The following is a 24328-nucleotide window of genomic DNA, read 5'->3' as shown; positions in this document are numbered from 1 at the left end:
CATCAGGGAAATACAAATCAAAACCACACTCAGATATCACCTCACGCCAGTCAGAGTGGCCAAAATGAACAAATTAGGAGCCTATAGATGCTGGAGAGGATGTGGAGAAACGGGAACCCTCTTGCACTGTTGGTGGGAATGCAAATTGGTGCAGCCACTCTGGAAGCAGTGTGGAGGTTCCTCAGAAAATTAAAAATAGACCTACCCTATGACCCAGCAGTAGCACTGCTAGGAATTTACCCAAAGGATACAGGAGTACTGATGCATAGGGGCACTTGTACCCCAATGTTTATAGCAGCACTCTCAACAATAGCCAAATTATGGAAAGAGCCTAAATGTCCATCAACTGATGAATGGATAAAGAAATTGTGGTTTATATACACAATGGAGTACTACGTGGCAATGAGAAAGAATGAAATATGGCCCTTTGTAGCAACATGGATGGAACTGGAGACTGTTATGCTAAGTGAAATAAGCCATACAGAGAAAGACAGATATGTTTTCACTCTTCTGTGGATCCTGAGAAACTTAACAGAAACCCATGGGGGAGGGGAAGAAAAAAAAAGGGGTTAGGGTGGGAGAGAGCCAAAGCATAAGAGACTGTTAAAAACTGAGAACAAACTGAGGGTTGATGGGGGGAGGGAGGGAGGGAAGGGTGGGTGATGGGTATTGAAGAGGGCACCTTTTGGGATGAGCAGTGGGTGTTGTAAGGAAACCAATTTGACAATAAATTTCATATATTGAAAAAAAACAAAAAATAATACACAGGAAAAACAAAAACTCAATAGAAAATATTCCTGAGGAAATCCAGACATTCGATTTGGTAGGTAAAAACTTTATTTTCTTTTCATTTAGAATTATTTTATTAAATTATAAATGTACAACAGCCTCTCAACTGTACCCATGCACTTACATTGTTTTTTAAGGAAAAATGTTATGCCTTATTACACTATAATCCTAATAGCTTTTCAAAACCTTGAGAAAAATCTTTAAAAAGATTTTACATGTCATCTGAAACTGACAAATTTAACACTATCAAAAAAGAGTGCTTCTATACTCTTACAAAAACCACTAGAAAGAAATAATTATAAAGCTAAGAGACTGTCTCAAAGGAACATTTTTGTAAGCAATTCTTCTTCCACAGTAGAGTAATGGTATTAAATAATTCAATCCATTCACAAAATGGCTCTCGGCATCTGCTCTGGTCTCTTCTGCCATATCACTGCATATTTATGCATGACTGAGATGAGTTTCCTTAACATTGTTATTTCAATAACCTGAAGCTGTTCTGTTAATTCTGAGAGCTTTCATTCTCTCCTATTTATATAGTGAAGCCCATGGCAAATAGGAAGAAGCTGAATTTTGACTTCTTCCCCCATAACCCCCACTTCCTCCACTGCCTGTAGGACCATAGTTGCCTCTAGGACCATAGTTGCCTCCACCATATGGCCTCACATGTTCCTGGTACCCCCAAAGATTCCACTTTCATTGGACCATAGTTACAAGGTTAGTAGGTATAATTTCCAAAACCATTGTAATTTCCACTTCCATAATTTCCTCCTCCACAGTTGTCATAACCACCTCTATAGCCCCCATCCTGGTTGCTACATCCAGGTCCCCCACCACCATATCTTCTTCTTCCTCATCCATAACCAGGGCTACCTCTAAAATTGCCACCTGTTAGTTCTCTTCCATACCCATTACAACCATCCCCAAATCCACAACCACTTCATATGCATCAGATCCTCCCCTAAAATTATTTCTTGGTCCTTGTCCAAAATTTCTACCACCACCAGGAGAATCTCCAAAACCAAAGTTTCCTCCTCTTCCACTTCTAGAACTTTGGCCTTCCTGCATTTCTTGTCTACACAAAACCTTTCTTACTTTTGCATTATGACCACTGATGGTATAATATTTCTATAACACAATCTTTTTTTTAACGTTTATTTATTTTTGAGACAGAGGGAGACAGAGTGTAAGTGAGGGAGGGGCAGAGAAAGAGACACACACAGAATCTGAAACAGGCTTCAGGGCTCGAACCCACGAGCCATGAGATCATGACCTGAGCTGAAGTCGGATGCTTAACCAACTGAGCCACCCAAGCGCCCCTGCAACACAATCTTATTCACAGGATCATGATCATCAAAAGTAACAAATCCAAAGCATCTTTTCTTTCAATACTGCCTATCAGTAATTATATCAATGGTATCAATCTTTTCATATTTCTTGAAGTAATCTCTAAGATGATATCCCTCACTGTCTTCATTAGTTCCACCAAAAAACAGCTTCTTTACAGTTACATGAGCCCCTGGTTTTCCAGTTTCCTCTTCTTTTGCAACGGCACATTTTGGCTCAAACACTCTCCCATCAATTGAATGAGGTCTTGCAGCCATGGCAGCATCAACCTCAGTCACAGATGAAAAAGTTACAAAACCAAATCCTCTTGATCTTTTGCTCACAGGATCACTCATGACCACACAATCTATAAGTTTTCCCCATTGCTGGCAGTAGTTCTTCAAATTTTCTTCTGTGGTTTCAAAGCTTAAGCCACCAATAAAGGGTAGATAAAAACTCTAAAGTACAGCATGTCTATAGTGCTAAAGAAAATTATAAGAATGATGTCTCACCAATTTGAGAATATCAGTAAAGAGAAATTATGAAAAAGAAACAGAAATTCTGGAATAGTTGAAATAATTTACTCGAGAGACTCAACATCAGGTTTCGGAAGGTATAACACAATCAGTGAATTTAAAAGTGGGCCAGTTGAGATTAACCAGTCTGAAGAACAAAAAGAAAAAAAAATAATAATCAACAGAGCCAAAGAGAAATGTCTGAAACCATCAAGTATATCAATAAATATAATGGGACTTCCAGAAGTAGAGGAGAAAAGAAAGGAGCATAAATAATATTTGAAAGACTAGTGACCAAAACCATTCAAAATTTGATGAAAAATTTTAATCTACACATTCAAAAGGTGAACAAACTCTAAATAGGATAAACTCATCATAAACAAACTGCTGAAATTAAAAAAACAAACATAAAAATAATATTTTCACAGCAGTAATAATGAAATGACTCAGAATGGGGAAGTGATCATCTATAAAATTACCAGCTTATTTCTCATCAGAAGCTATGGAGGCCATAGGGTGCCTGGGTGGCTCAGTCGGTTAAGCATCTGACTTCCGCTAAGGTCATGATCTCACAGTTTGTGGGTTCAAGTCCCACATCAGGCTCTGTGCTGACAGTTCAAAGCCTGGAGCCTGCTTCAGATTCCGTATCTCCCTCTCTCTGTCCCTCCCCTGCTCCTGCTCTGTCTCTCAAAAATAAATAAATGTTAAAAATTTTTAAAGAAAAAGAAGAAACTATGGAAGTCACAAGCAGTGGAATGACATACTTGAAGAGCTAAAAGCAAAAACTTTTCAAGCAAAAATTTTATATCCAGCAAAACTATTCTTCAAAAAATGAGAGACAAACCAAGACATATTCACATCTACAAAAACTGAGAGTGTTAGATGCTAATAGATCTATCCCCCACACACAAAAATGCTAAAATGATAGGATACTAGACAGTGATTCAAATCTATATAAAGAAATAAATAACACTGTTAAAATTAACTACATAGGTAAACTTAAGACAAATATATATGTATTTTTGCTTATAATTCATTTTTCCTATCTGATTTAAAAAGCAGCTGCATAAAACAATAAATATAAATTAAATTGATGGGCATATAATGCATAAAGATATAATTTGCCATGATAACAGCATAAAAGGGGTGGAGGCCCTCAATTTTTTTATACTGTTGAGATCAAATTGCTGTTAATATAAATCAGACTTTTATAAGTTAACAGGTTAGTTGTAGTTCTCAGTGAAATAACTACCAACATAGGCTAAAATTATACAACATGATAACAACAACAAAAAAGAACTAAAATGGCACATTAGACAATATCATTTGTACACAAAGAAGGCATAAATAAGAGGCATTGATGGGGAAAATAAGACACACAGAAGAAAAGGCAAAATTGCAGGTCTTTTTTATTAGTAATTACATAAAATGTAGATGATTATACTCTTCAATAAAAGGCAGACTGGCAGAAAGGATTTAAAAACATGACGGGGCGCCTGGGTGGCTCAGTCGGTTAAGCATCCGACTCCGGCTCAGGTCATGATCTCGCGGTCTGTGAGTTTGAGTCCCGCGTCAGGCTCTGTGCTGACAGCTCAGAGCCTGGAGCCTGTTTCAGATTCTGTATCTCCCTTTCTCTCTGGCACTTCCCGTTCAGGCTCTGTCTCTCTCTGTCTCAAAAATAAAAAAATAAACGTTAAAAAGAATTAAAAAAAAAAACATGATATAATTACATATTTTCAATAAAAGACTCACTTTATATTCAAGGACATAAATAGATTGAAAATAAAAGACCATGTGAACAATAAATGAAGGAGAGCTAGACTGGTGATACTAATATCACACTTTAATATACCTTAAGGCAAACATTGTTACAAGAGATAAAGAAAAACATTATATAATGAAAGAGCATCAGTCCATAAATAAGATATAGCAATTATAAACATATATGTACCTAACAATTGAGCCCCAAAATACACGAAGGAGAAACTGACAGCATCAAGGGGAGAAATTGTTCAACAATAATAATTGGAGATTTCCATGTTCCACTTTCAATAGATAAAACAACTAGTTTAATTATAATACGGAAATAGAAGACTTTATAAACCAACTGGACATAATAGACATCTATAGAACACCCCAACCCGACAACAGCAGAATACACATTTACAAGACAGAAAATATGTTAGAAACAGTCTTAATAAATGTAAAAAATTAAAGTCGTAAAAATATGTTCTTTTTTGCAATGAAATGAAATTAAAAATAAGTATCAAAATAAAATTCAGGAAACTTACAAATATGTGGGAATTAAACAACACACTCATAAAGAACCCATGAATCAAAGTCACAAGAAGTTAGGAAATACTTTGATATGAACAAAAATTAAAATGAAAAACACCAAAACTTAAGGTATGTAGTGAAAACAGAGCCAAGAGAGAAATTTATAGCTATAAACAGATACATTACAAAGGAAAAAAAATAAGATCTCAAACCAATACCCTAAAATTCTACCTTAAGACACTGGGAAATAAAAGAACATACTAAGAGCAAACAGAAAGAAGGAAATAATAAATATTAGAGTGAAGAGACAACAGAAGAATAGAAAAACAATAGAGAAAATAATGAAACCAGAAGCTGGTTTTCTGAAGATCAGCAGAAGTGATAAACATTTAGCAAAAAATAGATGACCCAAAACACTAAAATCAGGAAAGAAGGAGGAGACATTACTATAAGCCTTACAGAACAGGAACGATTATAAAGGAATACTATGAACAAACGCTGATAAACTAGATCAGATAAACTAAATGAAATGAATTCTTAGAAACAAACTACTAAAGTGACTCTAGAAGAAATGGAAAATATGGATATGCCTATAATAATATCGGGGCGCCTGGGTGGCGCAGTCGGTTAAGAGTCCGACTTCAGCCAGGTCAGGATCTCGCGGTCCGTGAGTTCGAGCCCTGCTTCCGGCTCTGGGCTGATGGTTCAGAGCCTGGAGCCTGTTTCCGATTCTGTGTCTCCCTCTCTCTCTGCCCCTCGCCCGTTCATGCTCTGTCTCTCTCTGTCCCAAAAATAAATAAACGTTGAAAAAAAAATTTAAAAAAAAAAACTAACATTTAAAAAAATGATGAAAGTCTCAAATCTTTCCTCTAAGGAACAAAAAGGATATCCACCCTTAACACGTCTATTCAACAATGCACTGGAGATCTAGACAGAGGCAAGATAAATTGTGCATGTATTCGAGTAAGTGAACAATCACAACGAAAATATGTTTTATGATTATATAAGGTCCAGAGTCCAGGGTGTCCTGGCTTCTGGAATAAGTTCATACTCCACCTAACTACAGAACTCAGGAACAGCATACCTTTATGTGACTGACACTTCTGTCTGACCCAGGATATTGCCCTGGGTGGCATAATCTCTCATCCCTGTGCTTGTATAAGGAACACAAAGACATTTCAGAATCCTGCCAACGCAGCTCAGAACAGAGTTGGGAATTTCTTTTAGACCACGAGTGACGGACCTGAAAAGAACTCCTTCCTAAGATGGTGACTCAGCAAACAGGTCTAGATACAAATTCACTTATGAATAATGAGACACATAAAAGTAAGTTTTACTGCTGTTCCTGCTATTATTGTGTGTGTGTGTGTGTGTGTGTGTGTGTGTGTGTGTGTATGTGCGCGCGCGCGTGTGTGTGCGCGCGTGAACGCGCGCACGTATGTGAGCTCATATGTCTAGTGCTTCTAAGAAAAGTATTTGACCACAAAAATAAAGCAGACACTAGGATGCAATTTGCACTAGGGTGCAACTAAGTGTTGGAGCTGTTATTCTCTCAGGGCCGGTCAACCTGACTTCTTATTTCTTCTCATTCCCTAATTACAAACTGTCCCAAAGCTCTCAGTTCAATAATCTCTCATTGCATATTTCTTTTTTTTCCCCATGTCATTCTCCTTTCTCATTTTTGCCCACGCAAGTTACTTTGGAGAGTCTCTCTGTCCCTATATTTCCCCTCTTCTATCAGTAATGCTCCTGAGTCAGATGCTTTCTGCATAGTTTAAATTTTGCTTTTCTCTCTACTCTAACCTCACAATTCCAACTCCTAGAGCGATCTCACTTCAATCCATCCTTTTCTGCATGTCATTGGAATGCCATTTATTTCAAATATATATACAGATATTAACATTTAATAAGTGTGGTATTTACATTCTAAAAGGTGAGAAAGATGACTTTATAGGATTGAAAACCAACACTCTCATACTAACCACTCTGTGTAATAATGTAATAAAAGTTTTTTCAAAGGAACATGTTGCTATGGAATTCTAAAGGACTATTAATATTCATAGTGAATACATTTTAATGTGCATCAACTCAGGGTTTTAGGACTAGAGTAGAGAGCCAACCTATACTGACTGTAGTTCTGATTGTTAGTAAGTTGGGGAAAATATCAATGTGTAATAAGACTGTAAATAAGTGATTAATTTTTCCTGATTGGAAAAATAAATAATCAAGGACTATCCAGATACAGAATGGAAAAAAGTTCTTTCCAGTCATCAATGGGGTATCATTCAAGTTGTCCTCATATAAGATTTATATTATGCTCCAAAAATGTTTCATGCAAGAATATTATGGCATTGGGCTACTTTGATTTTAACCCCCATGACCTATTCACCTATTCCCCCCACCAATCTTCCCTCTAGTCATCTTCTGTTGGTTCTTTATAGTTAAGAGTCTGTGTTTTGGTTTCTCTCTTTTTTCTTTGTTTTGTTTCTTAAATTCCACATATGAGTGAAATTATATGGTATTTTTCTTTGGCTGACTTATTTTGCTTAGCATTATGCTTTTTAGGTCCATTCACATTGTTGTAAATGGCAAGATTTCATTTTTTTTTTCGCCAAATAGTGTTCCGTTTTGTGTGTGTGTGTGTGTGTGTGTGTGTGTGTGTGTGTGTGTGTGTATCCCTTCTTCTTTATCCATTTATCTATTGATAGGCCCTAGGCCTACTTCCATAATTTGGCAATTTTAAATACTGCTCACTATAAACATAGGGATGCATGTATCCCTTTGAATTAGTGTTTTTATGTTTTTGGAGTAAATACCCAGTAATGTGATTACTGGATCATAGGGTAGTTCTATTTTCATTTTTTTGAGAACCTCTATACTATTTTCCAGAGAGGCTGCATCAGTTTACATTTCCACCAACAGTGCAGGAGGGTTTCTACACATCCTCACCAAAACTTGTTTCTGTGTTTTTTATTTTAGCCATTGTGATAGGTGTGAAATAATATTTCTTTGTAGTTTGAGTTTGTATTTCCCTGATGATGAATGATGTTGAACATATTTTCATGTGTATATCTTCTTTGAAGAAATATCTGTTCATGGCTTCTGTACTTTTAAAAAAATTTTTAATGTTTATTTATTTAAAAAAAATTTTTTTTAACGTTTTATTTATTTTTGAGACAGAGAGAGACAGAGCATGAACGGGGCAGGGGCAGAGAGAGAGGGAGACAGAATCAGAAACAGGCTCCAGGCTCTGAGCCACCAGCCCAGAGCCTGACGCAGGGCTCGAACTCACGGGCGCGAGATCGTGACCTGAGCTGAAGTCGGACGCTTTAACCGACTGAGCCACCCAGGCGCCCCTAATGTTTATTTATTTTTGAAGGGAGAGAGACAGACAGTACGTGAGTAGGGGAGGGGTGGAGAGAGAGGTGGAGACACAGAATCCAAAGCAGGCTCCAAGCTCTGAGCTGTCAGCACAGAGCTCAACGCAGTGCTCAGAACCACAAACCTGGAGATCATGACCTGAGCCAAAGTCGGACACCTAACTGACTGAGCCACCCAGGCTCCCCACTTCTGCACACTTAAAAAAAAAATTTTTTTTAACATTTATTTATTTTTGAGAGACAGAGCACAAGCAGGGGAGGGGCAGAGAGGGAGAGAGACACAGAATCTGAAGCAGGCTCCAGGCTCTGAGCTGTCAGCACAGAGCCTGATGTGGGGCCTGAACCCACCAACTGTGAGATCATGACCTGAGCCAAAGTCAGATGCTCAACCAACTGAGCCATGCAGGCGCCCCTCTGCACACTTTTTAATTGGATTTTTTGTTTTTTGGCTGTTGAGTTGTATAAGTTCTTTATATATTTTGGATACTAAGTGTTTATCGGATATGTCATTTGCAAATACAGTAAAACCTTGGTTTGCGAGCATAATTCATTCTGGAAACATGTTTGTAATCCAAAACACTTGTATATCAAAAAGGATTTCAAGAACAATTGGCTCAGTTGTGATCATGTGACATTTGGTGTCACGTACCACTAGTATTATAAGACATATTTTGTTTATCAAGTTAAAATTTATTAGACATGTTTGCTCATCTTGCAGAACACTTGCAGAACAAGGTACTTGCAATCCAAGGTTTTACATACTTTATTTAATTCCATAGGTTGCCTTTTAGTTTTGTTTATTGTTTCCTTTACTGTACAGAAGCTTTTTATTTTGATGCAGCCCCAATACTTTTTTTTGCTTTTATTCCTTTTGCCTCAGGAGAAACATCTAGAAAAATGTTATTATGGCAAATGTCAGAAAAATTACTTCCTGTCCTGTCTTCTAGGATTTTTATGGTTTCAGGTCCCACTTTAGGTCCTTAATCCATTTTGAGTTTATTTTTGTGTATGGTGTAAGAAAGTGGTTCAGTGTCATTCTTTTGCATGTAGCTGTCCAGTTTTCCCAGCACCATGTATTGAAGAGACTGTCTTTTTCCCATTGGATATTCTTTCCTGCTTTCTCAAAGATTAATTGACCAGGTAATTGCAGGTTTATTTCTTGGCTTTCTATTCTGTTCTATTGGTCTATGTGTCTGGGTTTTTTGTTTTTTTGTTTTTGTTTTTGCCAGTACCATATTATTTTGATTACTACAGCTGTATAGCATATCTTGAAATCTGGAATTGTGATACCCCCAGTTTTGTTCTTCTTTCTCAAGATTGCTTTGGCTCTTCAGGGTCTTCAGTGCTTTCATTAAAAATTTAAGGCTATTTGTTCTAGTTCTGTGAAATGTTGTTGGTATTTTAATAGGGATTGCATTAAATTTGTAGATTGCCTTGGGTACTGTGAACATTTTAACAATATTAATTCTTCCAATCCATGGAATATTCGTGTCATCTTTAATTTCTTTCATCAGTGTTCTATAGACTTCAGACTACAGTTCCTTTGCCTCCTTGGTTAAGTTTATTCCTAGGCATTTTATTATTTTGATGCAATTGTAAATGGGATTGTTTTCTTAATTTCTCTTTCTTCTACTTCATTATTATTGTATAGAAATGCAACAGATTTCTGTACATTGATTTTGTATCCTGTGACTTTACTGGATTCATTTATCAGTTCTGATAGATTTTTGGTGTAGTCTTTTGGGTCTTCTATCTATAATATTATGTCACCTGCAAATTGTGAAAGTTTTACATCTTCCTTGCCAATTTGGATGCCTTTTATTCCTTTTTCTTGTCTGATTGCTGTGCTGGCCTCCACTGACATTCATTCAGGTGAGGAAGGGACACATTGTTAGTTGAGTGAAGGTGAATGTCTAGGCTCCTCGATCATTGCTGAATAGTGGGAGAGGAGTACCAGTTTTTTCTTTGTGTTTGGTTGGCATAGGAGAGTTCTTGCCTGAAAAGTTTCTGTCTTGCTATGTTGCTCATTTCTGGGCCTTTGGCATCAAATGGCAGCCTTTCCTCAAGGATTATTTTATCTTTGCCCATTGACATTTCTGGGTGATTGGTTTCTCCAGTATCCAGTCATGGATATTAGGCAAAAGGAAAACCCAGAAAACTCACATGTATCATTTTTTGAGCCTCAAGGTCCCTAGTCTTTCTACCTTTATCTCTCCACCTTTCAGAGTATTCTTGTATTTGTTTTACATATATTACAGGGTTTTGGGCTGTAGTTATTATGAGGAAAAGAGAAATGCGTGTCTATTCAGTCTTTCTCCAGAACTATATAATGTCTTGGCTTCTTAATTGACTAATGATATTGTTCCCAATGTCCTCAAGTCTTTAAACAAATGTTCTCACCAAAAGACTAATATACTTGTTTATTTTCTCTAGACACATTTTTTGGACTGTTTCAATCAAATACAATTTAATTTAATTCACCATTGGTCAATGCCTTCTCTTGCTTGACTGAAAAATGAGTACCTGGAACTTATTTTGGTTATACCCTCAATTTCATTTTTTTTTATTTTCATGAAGAAATCCTTCTAACATATTTAATTTAAAATTTTAAAAATTTATCTTAGAGTTGCTTTACCATAATTTGAGAATATTGTGATGAGAGCTACTGTGGTAATGCCAATGTATGTTGTTATCTTTTTTTTCCAGTTTTTATTTTAAATTTCAGTTAGTTAACATATAATGTAATATTAGTTTCATGTGTATAATATAGGGATTCAATAATTCCATACAATACCCAGTGCTCATCACAAGTGTACTCCTTATTCCTCATCACCTATGTAATACATTCTCCCACCCACCTCCTCTTTGGTAACCATCAACTTTTTCTCTATAGTTAACAGTCTATTTCTTTTGCCTCTCTCTCTCTCTTTCCCTTTGCTCATTTGCTTTGTTTCTTAAATTCCACACATGAATGAAATCATTTGGTATTTGTCTTTCTCTGACTGACTTATTTCACTACTGCCTAGTTCCATCCATGTTTTTGCAAGTGGCAAGATTTCATTCTTTTTGATGGCTGAGTAATATTCCTGTGTGTGTGTGTGTGTGTGTGTGTGTGTGTGTGTGTGTGTACCATATCTTTATCCACTCATCAATGGACACTTGAGCTATTTCCAAATTTGGCTATTGTAAATAATGCTTCTATAAACATTGGGATGCATGTATCCCTTAGATTTAGTATTTTTGTATTCTTTGGGTGAATACCTAATAGTGCAATTGCTGGATCATAAGTTAGTTCTATTTTTAATTTTTTACAAACCTCCATACTATTTTCCAGAACGACTGCACCACTTTGCGTTCCCACCAACAGTGCAAGAGGATTCCCCTTTATCCACATCCTTGCAAACACTTCATTTTTGTGTTGTTGATTTTAGCCATTTTGATAGGTGTCAGGTTGTACTTCACATTGTTCTAACTTGTATTTCCCTGAAGATGAGTGATGTTGAGCATCTTTTCATGTATCTATTGGTCATTTGGATATTTTCTTTGGAAAAAATGTCTATTCATGTCTTCTGCCCATTTTTAAATTGGATTATTTATTTTTGGGTGTCAAGCTTTACTAGTTTTTTTTTAATGTTTATTTATTTTTGAGAGAGAGAGAGAGAAAGTGAGCAGGGGAGGGGCAAAGAGAGAGGGAGACACAGAATCCAAAGCAGGCTCCCAGCTCTGAGCTGTCAGCACAGAGCCTGACACAGCACTCAAACTCAACAACTGTGAGATCATGACCTGAGCCAAAGTTGGTTGGACACTTAACCAACTGAGCCACCCAGGTGTCCTTATACTAGTTCCTAATGTATTTTGCATACTAACCCTTTATTGGATATGTAATTTGCAAATATCTTCTCCTATTCCATAGGTTGTCTTCTCGTTTTGTTGGTTGCTTCTTTCTCTGTGCAAAAGCTTGTTATTTTGCTGTAGTCACAAGAGTTTATTTTTGCTTTTGTTTCCCTTGCCTCAGGAGACATATCTAGAAAGAAGTTGCTATGCCCAATGTCAGAGAAATTACTATCTGTGCTTTCTTCAGGGAATTTTGTGATTTCAGGTCTCACATTCAGGTCTTTATTACACTTTGAGTTATTTTTGTGTGTGGTGAAAGAGAATGGTCCAGTTTCATTCTTTTGCTTGTTGCCAGTTTTCACAACATTTGTTGAAGAGATAATCTTTAGCCAGTGGAAATTCTCTCTTGCTTTGTCAGATATTAATTAACCATATACTTGTGGGTTAATTTCTTGGTTTTCTATTCTGTTCTATTGATCAATGTGTCTATTTTTGTGCCAGTACCATACTGTTTTGAATACTACAGATTTGTAATGTAATTTGAAGTCCATAATTGTGATGTCTACAAATTTGCTTTGCTTTTTCAAGGTTGCTTTGCCTATTTGGGGCCTTTCGTGGTTTCATAAAAATTTTAGGATTGCTTGTTTTACCTCTGTGAAAAATGCTGGTGGTATTTTGGTAGGGATTTCATAACTGTTTAGATTGCTTTCGGTGGTATCGATATTTTAATGATGTTTGTTTTTCTAATCCACGATCATGGAATGTCTTTCCATTTCTCTGTGTAATCTTCAGTTTCTTTCATCAGTGTTTTATAGTTTTCAGTGTAAAGTTCTTTCACTTCTTTGGGTAGGCTTATTCCTGGGAATCTTATTGTTTTTGGTGCAACTGTAAATAGGATTGATTTAACTTCTCTTTCTGCTACTTCATTATTGGTGTATAGAAATGAAACAGATTTGTACATTGATTTTGTGACTTTACTGAATTCGTGTATCAGTTCTAGCAGTTTTTGTTGGAGTCTTTCAAGTTTTCTACATAGAGTATCATGTCATCTGCAAATAATGAGTTTTACTTTTCCTTTGCCTATTTGGATGCCTTTTATTTATTTATTTTTTATTGTTGTTGCCTAATTGCTGTACTATGACTTCCAGTACTACGTGCATAAAAGTGGTAAGAATGGAAATCCCTGTCTTGTTCCTTAATGTAGAGGAAAAGCTCTCAGTTTTTCCCATTGAGGACAATGTTACCTATGGATTTTCCAGTTATGGCCTTTCTTATGTTGAGGGATGTTCCCTCTAAACCTACTATGTTGAGGGTTTTTATCATGAATTGATGTGTACTTTGTCAAATACTTTTTCTGCATCCATTGAAATGTTCCTATGGTTCTTATGCTTTCTTTCATTAAGGTGGTATATCACATTGATTGATTTGAAAATATTAAACCACCCCTGAAGCCAAGGAATAAATACCACTTCGTGGTGGTGAATGAATTTTTAAATGTATTGGATTTGGTTTGCTAGCATTTTTTTGATTTTTTGCATCTATGTTCATCAGAAATATTGGCCTATAGTGCTCTTTTTTGTGTGGTGTTTTTATCTGGCTTGGTGTCAGGGAAATGATACTCATAGAATGAATTTGGAGGCTTTCCTTCCTTTAGTAATTTTTAGAATAGTTTTAGAGGAATAGCTATTAACTCTTCTTCAAATGTTTGGTAGAATTCGCCTGTGAAGCCATCTAGCCTTGGACTTTTGTTGGTTGGGAATTTTTAACTTACTGATTCAATTTCTTTACTGGTTATTGGTCTATTCAAATTTTCTATTTCTTCATGATTCAATTTTGGTAAGTTTTATGTTTCTAGCAATTTATCCATTTCTTCCAGGTTGTGTAATTTGTTGGCATGTAATTTTTCATTGTGTTCTCTTGTTAGTATTTCTGTGGTGTTGGTTGTTATTTCTCCTCTCTCATTTGTGATTTTCTTTATTTGAGTCTTCTCTCTCTCTCTCTCTTTCTCTCTCTCTTTCTCTCTCATCTCTCTCTTATGAGTGTAGTTAGAGGTTTATCAATTTTGCTGATCTTTTCAAAGAACCAGCCCCTGGTTTCATTGATATGTTCGATTGTTTTTTAATTTCTATATCATTTATTTATGCTCTAATATATATTATTTCCTTCCATCTGCTTGTTTGGGGTTTTGTTTCTTGTTCCTTTTCTAGAGTTTTTAGGTGTAAGATCAGGTTTTCTATTTCAGATTTTTTTCTTTCTTCTTGAGGTAAGCCTGTATTGCAATAAACTTCACTCTTAGTACCACTTTTGCCATGTTGCAAAGGTTTTGAATTATTGTGTTTTCATTTTCATTTGTTTCCATGTACTTTGTGATTTCTTCTTTGATTTCTCGGTTGACACATTCATTGTTTAATAGTATGTCATTTAACCTCCACATATTTGTGGTATTTCCAGATATTTTCTTTTGGTTGATTTCTAATTTCAGAGAATTGTCAGAAAAGATGCATGGCACAATTTTGATCATTTTAAATTTGTTGACACTTGTTTTGTGCCTTAATATGTGATCTATTCTGGATAATGTTTCATGTGCACCTGAAAGGAATGTGTATTCTGCTGTTTTAGAATAAAATGTTCTGAATATACCTGTTCAGTTCATCTGGCCCAGTGTGTCATTCAATGCTATTGTCTCCTTGATTTATTTTCACTTTAGATGATCCTTCCATTGATATAAGTGGGTTGTTAAAGCCCCTGTTATTATGGATTATTATCCTTTATGTTGTTATTAATTGGTTTATGTATTTGGGTGCTCTCATATTGGGTGTATAAATATTTACAATTATTATATCTTCTTGTTGTATTGTCCTTTTTATTATTATATTATGTCCTTCCTGGTCTCTTGTTATAGTCTTTGTTTTAAAGACCAGTTTGTTTGATATAAATATTGGTATTCTGGCTTTCTTTTGACATTTATTTGTCTGATAAGGGTTTCTACATCCCCTCACTTTCAATCTGCTGGTATCTTCAGGTCTAAAATGAGTGTCTTGTGGGTAGCCTATGGATAGGTCTTGGGTTTTTTTAATCCATTCTGACACTCTCTGTCTTTTGATTGGAGCATTTAGTCCATTTACATTCCAAGTAATTACTGATAGATATGTATTTCTTGCCATTTTATTACTGTTTTATGGTTGTTTCTACAGATTTTCTCTGACCTTTTCTTATCTTTCTCTTTCATACTTTGGTGATTTTCTATAATGGTATATTTGGATTTCTTTCTCTTTATTCTTTGCATGTTTATTAGTGTTTTTTGATATATGGTTGCCATTAGTTTTTCATATAATAGTCTATATTAAGTTGATGGTCATTTAAGATTGAAGACATTCTTTTCTCCTATCCTCCCCATTATAGGTGTATGTTACCATATTTTATATCCTCTTATTATGAGTTCCTTAACTGATTTTTTATAGAAATGCTCATATTAATGTTTTTGTATTTTCTACATTTCTACTGTCACTTTTGGTCTCTCTTTTCCAATCAAAGAGTTACCTTTAATATTTCTTGCAGGGCTGGTTTAGTGATCATGAACTCCTGTACTTTTTGTTTGTCTGGGAAACTCTGTATCACTTCTTGTATTCTGAAGGATAGCTGTACTGGATAGAGTATTCTTGGCTGCAGATTTCTCCCATTCATCACTTTGAATATATCTCTTCTGGTTTGCCAAGTTTCTGTTGAGAAATATCCAGCTAGACTTATGGGTCTTCCCTTCCCAAAAAAGTTAATAACTGTTTTTTGTCCTGCTGCTTTTAAGATTTTTTTTTACACTATATTTTTCAAATTTATTTACAATATGTCTTGGTATTGGGGCACCTGAGTGGCTCAGTTGGTTGAACATCCTACTTTGCCTCAGGTCATAATCTTGTTATTCATGAGTTCGAGCCCTGCATCAGGCTTGCTGTTGTTAGTGCACAGCCTACTTCAGATCCTCTGAACCCCCTCTCTCTTTGCCCCTCCCCCACTTTCACTCTCTCTCAAAAATAAATAAACATTTAAAAAAGAAAAAAAACAATATGTCTTGGTGTTTGTCTGCTTTTGTTGATTTTGATGGGAGTTCTCTGTTCCTACCAGACCTGGATGTCTGTTTCCTTCCCCAGATTTGGGAAGTTTTCAGTTATTATTTCTTCAAATAAGTTTTCTGCTTCATTTTCTCTTTGGCAACTCCTATAATACAAATCATGTTTGTTATGTTTGATGGAGTCACTGAGTTCCCTAAGTCTATCCTCCTCTTACATAATTCTTCCTTTTCTCTTTTGTTCAGCTTCATTATTTTCCATTATATTGTTTTCTAGGTTGCTAATTCATTCCTCTGCTTCTTCTAGCCTGCTATGCATTGCATCAAGCCTGTTTCCAATCTCATTTATTGCATTCTTCGCCTCTGATTCTTTTTTTACTTCTTACATCTGTGGTAATGGTCTCCCTGATGGCTTCTTTTCTCAACCCCAGTGAATATCCTTATGACTGTTGCTTTAAATTCTCCATTAGGCATGTTACTTATATCTATTTCAGTCTAGATCTCTGGCTATGGCTTTATCTTGTTCTTTCATTTGGCATTCCTCCATCTTCACATTTTGTCTCAGTCTCTGCCTTCTTCTCTGTGTTAAAAAAGCCAGTTATGTGTCCTGCCCCTGAAAGTAATGGCCTTATGAAGAAGAGGTCATGCAGTTTCCAGGGCCTGGAACTTCAGGGAATGTCTCTTGTGTGCTGCAGGCACTCTGCTGTTGTGTTTTGGCTGCTCTGTCCTTCAGACCAGGACACAGAGGCTTTCTTTGCCTGCTGTTGGCAATATTTGGTCCTTGGCCTGAATGTGGCCTGTTTTAAATAGGTGCACTCTGGTCTGCTTGTGAAATGAGACCTGTTACCTCCTCCACTGGAGGAGCTCCAGCTCCACTGGAACTGAAATTCTGCAAAATTCTCTGATTGAGAGACATGATGTGGGCAAAAGTTTGTGCTGTCTTCTGGGGAAGGGTCTTGCTGTGCTGGGATCTAAATGAGCTTGACTGAGAAGGGCAGTTCCACCACAGTACAAGGGGATGGGGCTTGGTGTATGCAAGTTAAGTAACCAGTGATGGCATTGTGCCAGTTACCATATGTTGTATGTTCATAGGTTGTTTGCCTTCTCTCCAAGAGCAGCCCCAATGTCTGTAGGGTCTTCTGGAGCCAAGCCCACTGATGACAATTAAAGTCCAGGGTAAGTTCTGATCACAAGAACTCATGAAATTCAGTCCCTCTCACTTTCCAAGCCAATGGCTATGGGAAACATTCTCCTTGTTTATTCCCCTGTGTGCTCCTCTCTCTCACACACACTTCTCCATGGTCAGGGCTCCCTTCCCTTTATAGCAGCCAGTATTCATTTCTCCCCTAAGTCACATCTCTGCATTTCCTACCTTCTTCAATGTGGTCTCTCCTCTACCTTTAGTTGTGGAGTTTGTTCTGCTAGTCTTCAGGTCAATTTCTGTGGTATTTAAAATGATTTGATAGTTATCTAAGTGGCATTCATGTCTGAGGTAAGCCTAGGGTCCTCTTACTATGCCACCATCTTCCCTCTATGTTGTTTTCTTTTAGCACAACTATAATGCTCTTACATAATAAATACATATAATTCAGTAAGAAAATAACCCACACTCCAATATACTTTAAAATTTTCATTCAAATCCTACTTTTATCTTCTTTTTTTATTTTGACATGACTGACATTCCCTGCTAATAAAACAAAGACATAAAATAAAGTGTTGCTGTGGTGTAATAGTCTAGCCATTCAAATGATGCTCAATTATAACTGTATCACTGCACTACAAGCAGTCTTGATTGCAGCTACTCATCTTTATTATTGTAGTGCAAAACAGTTATAGACTATACACTAAGATTGAACATAGATGAGTTCTATGGGCACTAAAATTTGAATTTCACATTTTTGCATCATGTTTTTTTCATTTTTTTCAATGATTTTAAAATGTGAAATCTATTCTGAAATCGCAAGCCTTCCAAAAATACGTGTCAGACTTCATTTGGTTTGTGGACCAAAGTCTGACTATATCATTTTTGGCTTCATAGAGTATAACAAAGTGATGAGGAGACACATGGAATTTGGCAGAGATTCCCTCATTTACTGTGAGGTGTCCGCACTCAGGGTTCTTCAAAACCCATGGGATAACCCTTGGTTTACCCTCAAATATTCAATCCTATGCTGTCTTCTCAGTGGCTGTTGTGATCTGCTGCTGTAGTGTTTGGGAGAAATGGGATCCCTGAGCTTTATCTATAAAGATTGAAACTTGCTCAGAGACCTACGGGTTACCTGAATTATATTATAAAACTTCTATTGTAGAAACAGCAATAAAGTTGGTCCAGATGTCAATAAGGAAATTTTCTGTCATTCATTTTTCAGAATTCCACCCTGAAGCAGATGTAAACACCTATCCTCTCTTACGTCTAGGGATCATCATTTTTATTATTTTCCTGTGCAAAAACGAATATTGTAATAGTGGTAAGTTAGTTAACATATAAAGTCATAGTATCATAAGGGTTCATTACTCTGACCAATTTTGACATGGTTCCTGAATGATGATTATAACAGAGATGAGGGGAATCTGCCTTCTCATTATAAAAACAGAATTAGAAGTAAGAGATGTGACAGTCTCACTTTATTGTTTACTTTTTACTTTTTCACATTTATTTCTAAGCCACCTAATTAAGAGAGATTTTGACAAACTGCAATTCATCAAGTATTTCATTCTCAAAATTGTAAAGTTTCTCAAAACATGTCTTTAAAATTAACAGTATAAATAATGTTTAGCAGGAAAATCTGTAATATTTGAATTACTTATGAAATATTTGATTATTTTGATAACAAGTCATTGAAAGAAGATTCTCTCAGTCTGTCTTGTTATTTCAACTGTTAGGATTAGAAATAACTTGGGGCACCTGGGTGGCTCAGTCAGTTGAGTGTCCAACTCTTGATTTTGGCTCTGGTCATGATCTCACGTTCATGAAATCGAGCCCCATGTCTGGCTCTGCACTGACAGTGTGAAGCTTGCTTGGGAATCTCTCTCTCTCCCTCTCTCTCTGCCCCTACCCTGCTCACACGTGCACCTGTGCTTTCTCTTTTCTCTCAGAAAAATAAGCAAATAAACTTGAAAAAAAAAAAAGAAATAACTGGTTGAAGTTGGAAACAGTTTGAACTCTAAAGAGTTCTCTAAAGAGCTCTGTAGAGTTCTTTATATATAAAGAAGAATTTTAATAATAGGATCTTTCTCATTATTGAGTATTTTTATAAAGAAATTTCACTACCACTGATAGCATGTAATCAAAATCTTAATGGTCATATAAATAAATTATTTTCATGATTAGAGAATAGTTCTTCTATTACAGAATGGATTCCTAAGCTAGATGGAGGATTAAAATATATCATAAATAATGTGAAAGTGTAAAAAAGAAATCTTAAATTCTCAAGCAAGATTTATGGGGAAATGTTAAAAAATCTTTACCACATATTTTTCAGAATTTTTACAATTTATAATTTTTACTATTTCCAAAAAAAAAACCTACTTAAAAAAGATATACTCTGCAGTGCCTACAAATTAAAAAATCCTGAATATGCAGAAATTTACAAGTGAATAAATTGGGATTTATTTCAATATAGATTCAAAGAAGGCAATAGGCATCAGTGATTATTAATGAATGAAATCCTATACAATATATTTTATTCTGAAAACAAACACACTGGATTTAAATAAATGCTATTAAATAAAAGCAAGACAAAATTTAAAAAAAAATTCAATTTAAATGAATAAACATATAGTCAACCTAACGATAAAAATGGATATTGATACAAAACAGGAAGCAAAATTTGAATAAATATCTTTTAAAGTTCCTAATAATACAGGGCGCCTGGGGGGGCTCGGTTGAACGTCTGACTTTGGCTCAAGTCATGATCTCGTGGTTTGTGAGTTCAAGCCCCGTGTTGGGCTCTGTACTGACAGCTCAGAGCCTGGAGCAGGCTTCTAATTCTGTGTCTCCCTCTCTCTCTGCCCCTCCCCCACTCACACTCTGTCTCTCTCTCCTTCAAAAATAAATAAACATTTAAAAAAATTTTTTTAAGTTCCTAATACATTAAAACAATAAACATACTATTAGAATCTGGTACAAAGTATATAGTCACACAATCTAATTTAAGGAATCAGGCACAATATCTGTATGAGGACTAATTGCAACTATTTCACTGAAGATGATTATAAAGCAGGCATCAGGAAAGCTGCTATTCTAAAAGCTGTTGTGAAGGGCACCTGGGCGGGTCAGTCAGTTAAGCGTCCATTCTAAGTTCAGGTCATGAGCTCAAGGTTTGTGGGTCTGAGCCCTGATTCAGGCTCTGTGCTGACAGCTTGGAGCCTGGAGCCTGCCTTGGATTCTGTGTCTCCCTCACTCTCTCTCCCTCCCCGCCTCATGCTCTCTCTCTCTCTCTCTCTCTCTCTCTCAAAAAAAAAAATAAATAAACATTAAAAAAAAATTAAAAGCTGCTTTGATATAAGCAATGGACTGGTTTTCTTTGTGTGGCTCTTATAAATCATCACAACTCTAATGGGTAATATTCAGACCTATAGCATTGCAAAGATTCTGCAAAGATTTTTAGATATAAAAATCAACCAGTCATATCCATGTGTTCTTATGTTAGTCTTCACCATGCTACATATGCACTGGACATGGAACCACTAAAATCCTCCAATGACCTTCTCCATGAAATGGATGGGTTTAGGGCTGGCTTCACAGATACACAATTTATGCAGTTGTTCAGGGCCCACTGCTGAGAATGCCCTCTGCTTGGTATAATGCTGTGCTTTCACTATGCTGGACTTTCAGTAAGTTTGTCTTTGAATATCTGTTTTATAAATAAAGTCCAATGAGGTAATAGACCATGCATATGAGCAGAGGAAGCAGCACACAGTTGTGCTCCAGCAGCAGTCCACACACAGTGGGGTCAGGCCTCTGGCTAACACAGGCAATGCACAAACACTTTAATTGGTGCAATGCGTATCCAAATGCCTGTGGCAAGCAGAATAACATGGGGCCAAGGAAGTGACTGGCACAGGCTTACAAATAGTAACAAAAGTTAAAGACTGTCACATTCAAATTATAAAAGAAACTTATGTTTATACAAAACTTTGGATGGACCAGTTATTAATGAAGACTATATTTAAAACAAATTTTTTAAATGTTTATTTATTTTTGAGAAAGAGAGAGACAGAGCATGAGTGGGGGAGGGGCAGAGAGAGAGGAGACACAGAATTCGAAGCAGGCTCCAGTCTCTGAGCTGTCAGCACAGAGCCCAACATGGTGCCTGAACCCACGAACCGAACCATGAGATCATGACCTGAGGTGAAGTCAGATCCTTAACTGAGTCATCCAAACGCCCCAATGAAGAAGACTATTTTTAAGTTAATTTACCTGGGAATTAAAGATCCAGCATTACAGTGCATAAAAAGACATTTTGAGTTATAAACAAATCATGAAGCCACTTTCAGTTTCTTGTACAGCATACACATTACCGAACATGTCAGAGAAACATCAAAATGCCATTACATAAATTTATCTTTAAGGTCAGGACCTCCTGAATGGCAGAGTGAGGATCTCCATAAATACACTTCTCCAAAAAAAGCAATGAAACACTGGCCAAATGGTCAAAATCAGAATTCTGGAAGTTAACCATGATGTACAACAATTCAGGGAGTATTTATTCAGGAAAAACTGCTGAAATTCTTAAGAACAGTAGGAGTTTGTGCCTTGTAACTTGGCCTGCTCCTAACTTGGCTTGCTCCTATCCCTCTCTCTCCAACTCTGTGGTAGCTTTTAAAATAGCAGCCTTGCAACCATGGTAGCTGTGAAACAGAAGCCTTAAGGCAACCGGAATATGGCCAATTGACCTGTTTCATAGCTCCCTGGAAAAGCACCTTTCACTGGACATTGTCATTATTTGATCTGGTTTAGAAATTCTTTCATTGGAAAAACCCTATCCTCAGGGAATTTGTCAAAAACAATCAACTGCATATTTTTACATCTACCTAAAAATATGATATCAGTCAGGCAAATAAGAGGCAGAACAAAACTTTTAAAGGAAGATCTGGGCAATGAGATGTCCAAAGGACACTTTGAAAAACTCTGATTTGGAAATCTAGAAAACTGCATGCATGTGCAGGACTATGTGCATGTCCAGGAGAGCCTAAGAGGTCCCCAATATCTCAGCTCTGGTTGACTGAGGCTGGAAATGGAAAGCGAAGGCTAAAGCCAAGTTATAAACTTTCTGAGCATCACAGGCATCCCCTAACACACACAGAGCCCCTTAGCAAAAGGTGGGAAATGTTTTGGCTCAAAGCAGTAGTAACAAAATCTCTGACCGATCGTTAACTGACCAGTAAGCTAAGTGCTCAGAGACTTCAGTGGCTACACACTACATGGAATTCAGACTTCACAGAGTTACGAAAACCACTAACCAAATAAAGAGCAGCAACAACAACATGCCTTGGGGGAGGGAGAGGAATCAGATTTCCGGAGTTGACACAGTATATTTTCTAACACTTCCGGTTTTTATCCAAAAATTAGGAGACACAAAGAAGCAGGAAAGTATGGCCCACATGCAGAAAAAAAAAAAGACAGAAACTTTCCTGGGGTGGAGGGAGTGGGTCAGTGTTGGACTTATTAGACAAAGATTTTTAAATAAGTTATTATAAATATATCAAAGCTTGCAAGGAAACCAATTCTTTGAGTTAAATAATTAAAGGCAAGTATGACAGTGATGTCCATAAAACAGATAATAAAGATAGAGAGTAAAGAGATATTATAGAAACTTTTTGTTGAAAAGTGCAAAAAGAATATTTTCTTTCAAGTGCAAATGAGTATTAAGAAGAATAGACCTTATGCTAACCCATAAAACAAGTACTAATATATTTTAAAAGATGAAATCATATACAACATGTTCTTTGACTACAGTGAAGTTATTTTACAAATCAGCAACAGAAGGAAATTTGAGAACAAACATTAGGCACATAAGTTATTATTTTATTTAATTTTTTAATTTTAATTTTTTAAACTTTATTTATTTGAGAGAGAGAAGGAGTGCACATGTATGCACAGGGGAGGGGCATAAAGAGAGGGAGAGAGGGAGAGAGGGAGAGAGAGAGAGAGAGAGAGAAAATCCCAAGCAAGCTCTGCACTGTCAGCACGGAGCCCAATGCGGGGCTCGAACTCACAAACTATGAGATCATGACATCAGCCAAAGTTGGATGCTTAATTAAGTGAGCCACCCAGGCACCCCAGGTACATAGGTTTTTTAAATATCCAATGGGTCAAATATGAAATTTTAAGGAAAATAAAATATTTTCATTTGAATAAAAATTAAAACACACTTTCATTCAGTTTCATAACTGAGAATGGTATATCCATTGCATGGGTGTACCAGATATGGTTTATCCATTTCTCTGTCAATAGATTCTTCAATTCTTCCTGCATCTTTTGCCTACTGTTAACAGTGCTGCTATGACTATTTCTGAATGATTGTTTGAATACTTGTTTTTAATATTTCCGGGGCATATACTGAAGAGTAATTTTCTGGGTCATATGGTATTATATGTTTAACTTTTTTGGAGAAACATCAAAGTGTTTTTCACAGCAGCAGCACCACTTTACATTCCCACCAGCAATGTACTAGTTTGGATTTCCCACCATCCTCCTGTTCTCCATTTTACACCTGCTGTTCTCCATTTTACAAAAAATTACAGTAGTCCAATTGCATATGAAGTGGTAACTCATTGTGTTTTGATTTGTATCTTCCTAATGACTAATGATATTGAACATCTCTTCATGTGCTTATTGACCTCCTTGGACAAATGTCTGTTCAAGTCCTTTACACATTTTTTAAAAAAGGGTTGTGGTTTTTTTATTGATGAGTTATAAGAGTTCTTTATACATTCTTACTACTAGGTTCTTATCAGATATATAATTTCCAAATATTTTCTCTCAGTCTACAGATTGTTTTTTAACTTTTTTTTGACAGAATTCTGTGATGCACGAAATTTTTAATTTATGAAGTCTAATTTATCTACTCTTTCTCTTGTGCTTTTGGGTGTTATATTTTTTCAATATATGAAATTTATTGTCAAGTTGGTTTCCATAC

At 36.2% G+C, this 24328-nt stretch overlaps 1 pseudogene; it reads right to left on the bottom strand.

Annotated features, from left to right (window-relative positions):
- Nucleotides 1-819: 819 nt before the first annotated feature.
- Nucleotides 820-17100, bottom strand: LOC101080887 (annotated as a pseudogene).
- Nucleotides 17101-24328: the final 7228 nt, after the last annotated feature.

This window comes from Felis catus, chromosome B2 (assembly GCF_018350175.1).
Source record: "Felis catus isolate Fca126 chromosome B2, F.catus_Fca126_mat1.0, whole genome shotgun sequence".
NCBI classification, from domain to species: domain Eukaryota; kingdom Metazoa; phylum Chordata; class Mammalia; order Carnivora; family Felidae; genus Felis; species Felis catus.
The sequence above is the reverse complement of the archived record's forward strand: the minus strand, read 5'-3'. Positions and strand labels throughout refer to the sequence as shown.